Below are 4,547 nucleotides of genomic sequence, written 5' to 3' on the forward strand. Positions count from 1 at the left end.
GGCCAAGTAAGCCTCTGGCTGGCTTTGGATAGGATTGAAACCACTCTCTTTAGACAATTCTCACCTGGAACCGTAGAGATTCAACATCCCTATCAACTGCGCCACAGGCCCCTAAGGCCAGAGGAATAGTTGGCCGAAACTTCATGAAGCAACTAAGAAAATATGAGGATAATGGTCCACAATAAATAAAATTAATAAAACAATACTCATCTCAATAATGAATTCCAATTAAATAACATAAATGCTTAGGTTATAGATGATCTACAAATTCTAAATTCCATAAACGAAACAAAAATTACCTACAAAAGTGCCTTAAACATGATGGTATAAATGGTGTCAAACTGCTATGTTTGAGAGGAGGGGAGATTAGTTTAACATTAATTACACGTCAACACTCGGGACCCACACGTTATATGCAGGAAGTCGCAAAGAAACAACGACAAGAGAAGAATCCCATTCACTTCTTTTTCAGTTGAAACAACAAACATTTATTTACAGGCACTTCTGTGATGTAACCAGGTTGAACAATTGTAGTTTCTTGTCAGGCAAGAAAAGCAACTCGAAACACAAAATTCGTTTGTTAGAAAAATATAAAATTATAAGTTTATTTCTTGCCTCGTGTGCGCTTTCAAGTGGTAGACAAAGGAGAATGCAAGAGGGGGCGGATTCACCTTTTGATTGCTTGATTCTTGTGCTTCGCTGCTCATATATATTGACCTGTTCTCTAACAAGTGTTTCAACCACAACAGCTATGGGGTCGATTATTTGACCTACTTACCTCCGGCGACGTCAGTTTTAACAGCTTCATCCCATCGCTTATTGAATTTTAACTTCAGACCGTTATGCATATGTGTGTGCACAGTCTCAACAGGCGACACTTTCGAGATAACACCTCGTCTCTTATTCAAAAGTCTTCTCATACTCCAATGTGCTTAACAAGACTCTGCCATATCAAACACGTGGTACTCTGTCTTTGTCCGGCCATGTTTAGAACATGTATTTTCCTGTAGCTCTCTCGCCTATCTCTGTACTTCTCACATCATGTTTTTCTTTTAGTATAATCTTTTTTTTTTCCTTTTTCCTCGCTGTGATGTCACCTGTTCGGTCATTTGCGTCTGATGGCTGCTGCTGCTGCTGTCATACACGCATCTGCGTTCTGTTACATAAATAGCAAACTAACATTCAGTTAGAATATATAAAATGAGATGATGCAGAAATTGAAGCATTTATTTAACTAAACTCGGCATGAATTCTGTAAAAATAATTATTGGTAAAATATTTTTAAGCTAATAAATAAACGTTTTGCAACTCATACTCTTTAACCAAAATATATTAAAGTTACTATTGCATGCCTAGTATAGTAAAAATATTATAAACATGAAATACAAAAGTCTATAAAATAGATAACACCAAAAGCATATATATATATATATATATATATATATATATATATATATATATTACTGTATCATACTTTTATTTAAGCTTTTATTGAGAATATCATTATGGTGGCAGTGTTGTTTTATGAGATTATGGAATTTTTTTTCCTAAGTTAGTTTTGACATTTAAATTTAAAGGGGGTGTAAACCATGTATATTTTATTCTCTTATTTTTAGATAGTTGAGTATTAGATGTAGGCTGGATATATTCTAGTTTTGTATTTTTGTAACCATTGTCTTTAAGTGCTTCATCATAGAACAGTTTGTGAGTGTTAAAAATATTCACACTAGAGGACTTATTCCTTCTCCTTTTACTGATAGAATTTGGGATATGTCTTATTATGGATTTTGGATGGTTTGATTGTGGGTTTACATATATGGGGCCGGTATTATCTTTTTGTGGGTAGCATATATTTTATTCTTTAAATCTAGTGTTACTTCTAAAAAAAAAACGGTTTTGATATTTAATATATTTCCACTTTTAAACTAATTCTTCTAAATTCATTAAAGATTATCTTTCTCATTTTTTCACATTAAGGGCCATTTGAGTGCCTTATGATCATGTCCACCGTCACTGTACAAGCCAATATCTTCTATCTCAATGTCCTTGGTTAAATTATACAAGATATATAATCCCACTAGGTCAGTTATAGCCGAATCTAGGGAACCCATAGAAACATAAAAAAAACAAAAAACAGCTTTTTTATCCATTGTTCTGCATCTCTTTATAATTTCTATTTGATCCTCTGATATATCTGAAGTAAGAGTTACATATTCCAGTATTTCCTAGAAAATCTCCTTGTTTATTGAAGGGTAGTAGCTTTCAATGTTGAATTGGATGAAATGGCATTTCTCTTCATTTTAAATTAGCCTGGGTGCCCGACGTTGCCCGGGTGTTTGTAGGTGTGTGTTGAGCAAAAATAAAAAAAAAAAGGTTGTAATACACAGGCAGGCAGGCAGGCTCAAATCCCTGAAGCGAAGGCGGAAAAGAATGTGTAAGGGTGTTGGTTGAGCAAAATAAAAAAAAATAAAGGGAAATTGCAAGTGCAGTCTCGAACCCGTACTGTGAAGGAGGAAAAGAAAGTGAACAAACCGGAAGTGACACATTAGCTGTTGTTCTCATCGCCAAACCGGAAGTGACGTAGGTTTAAATTAAGACTAGACAATCGAAAATAGGCGAGGACTTTCGAAAATATCCGCGAAAAAAGTAACCCTACCTGTAGAAAGTGTCCAGTTGAGGGTGAAAGAATTAATGTTTTTGGTCAATTTATCGATATTTGTCGCCCAAAAGGTCGAGCTTCGCATTTGTCGAAAGTTTTTGCGAGACATACATACATACATACATACATACATACATACATTTAAAAGACAGGTGAGATTTATATTGTAGATGTTAGAGAACCAATTGATCGTTTCAGCTGTACTAATCCAGAGATTAAGTTTATAAGTATTTTTAATGTGTGCGTTGACTCTTTTACACATTTTTCTAATTTCAGTTCTGGTGAAATTTATCAATCTAATTGAGGGTTTATGTAGGAAATTGGGTTTATGATCTTTTAATAGTATATGCGCTTCTTTTTTCACACAGCTTATTTCATCAATCGCTAATATCTAGTTCATCAGTTATTGTTTTAATATCCAATTAATATCAGAGTTGAACTTTTTGTAGTTGGTATACATATTTTATTGAAGCAACTTTTTGTCTTCAGGTTTTTCAAGTTTATAGAAGTTCTCAGTTTTATCTGCCTTTACAAAGATGTTCTTAGATTTGGCAATTTCCTTGGCTGCGTTGTCGAGTTGGCTTGGGAAATGATTTTTGCTTTTGTAAAAAGTTATTTTGTTTATCATGGTCTTGAACTGATTTTAAAAATCCTAAAGTTGTTCGACACATATATATGTGTATATATTTGTGTGTGTGTATGTTTTATTTTGGTTTTATTTTACTTCAGTCGAAGTTCTCTGCAATCACGGGGCTCACTACCTGGGACTAACACTTGAACTCTATATGAGATACATGGCAAGTGCTCGTCTGAGCTCCAATCACTTGTGCTCCCCTCGCCAATATTTCACGAAAAACCCCGTCTAGCTGAAACCACTGTCAGTAATTTTCCCCACTCTTTGTCTGTGTCTGGATCAAACGTAGATTCCATGAACAAAGCTTCTTTCTTAAAAGTACACGCCTTAGGAACTCTGTTCCGTTTGCCTGTTTCCCACCTGACTACAACCTAGATGTCTTCAAGTCCAACATAAACAAATTCCTGACTACAACCTGGATGTCTCCAAGTCCAACATAAACAAATTGGGCAGGCTCACCATTGCTTAACTTTGGTGATCTGACGAGAACCGGTGTGTCAACGTAATTGTGCCGTACAAACCATATATATATATATATATATATATATATATATATATATATATATATATATATATATATATATATATATATATATATTATACATCAATTTTTACTTATATGTGTATGTTGCTGTATTTTAGGATACAGAAATCGCAAAGCCAGCAAAGCATATTTAATATTTGATCAATAATTTGCCCTTCACATATTTATTAATCTGCTACATCACATAGTTATAGTTTTTTTGTTTTTTTTAGACTATTGTTGCAAACAATTGTTTTTTGACTTTCGGTGCAAAAAAGCAGAAAAATCGATTCCTGTTAAAAACCTTTTTTGTTTATATGTTACATGACTTTTGTTAAAAACAAATGTGTATTTCCTATCATTCAATACACATGTTTTCTTAGCTATTGAAGCCTGAAAAGCATTCAAACGAAAAGATAGCAAGGAAATTCCAGAGAGTTTTTTTTTCTTACTAAATTTTATTTTTTACATCATAAGAATTTCACTTTTTGTTTGATATTGTTTGCTAGCAAAAGAGAATGTGACGAGAGATGCAGAACAATTCGCATGAGGTGAGAGGGCACTTTCGAAACGATTGGATAGAAGCCAAGGTAGTTGAAAAGTGGAATTGCGGAACCCTTTCTTCTCATGTCCATCCGGAAAAATAGAAATGAAAATATTAGTCCATGGTAAGTGCTTGTCTGTGCTCCAATCTATTATCCCTCTTCGCCATTCACGAGAAACACTTATTT

The sequence above is a fragment of the Euprymna scolopes genome, chromosome 1, assembly GCF_053919585.1.
Source record: "Euprymna scolopes isolate OS-2025 chromosome 1, ASM5391958v1, whole genome shotgun sequence".
Taxonomy (NCBI): domain Eukaryota; kingdom Metazoa; phylum Mollusca; class Cephalopoda; order Sepiida; family Sepiolidae; genus Euprymna; species Euprymna scolopes.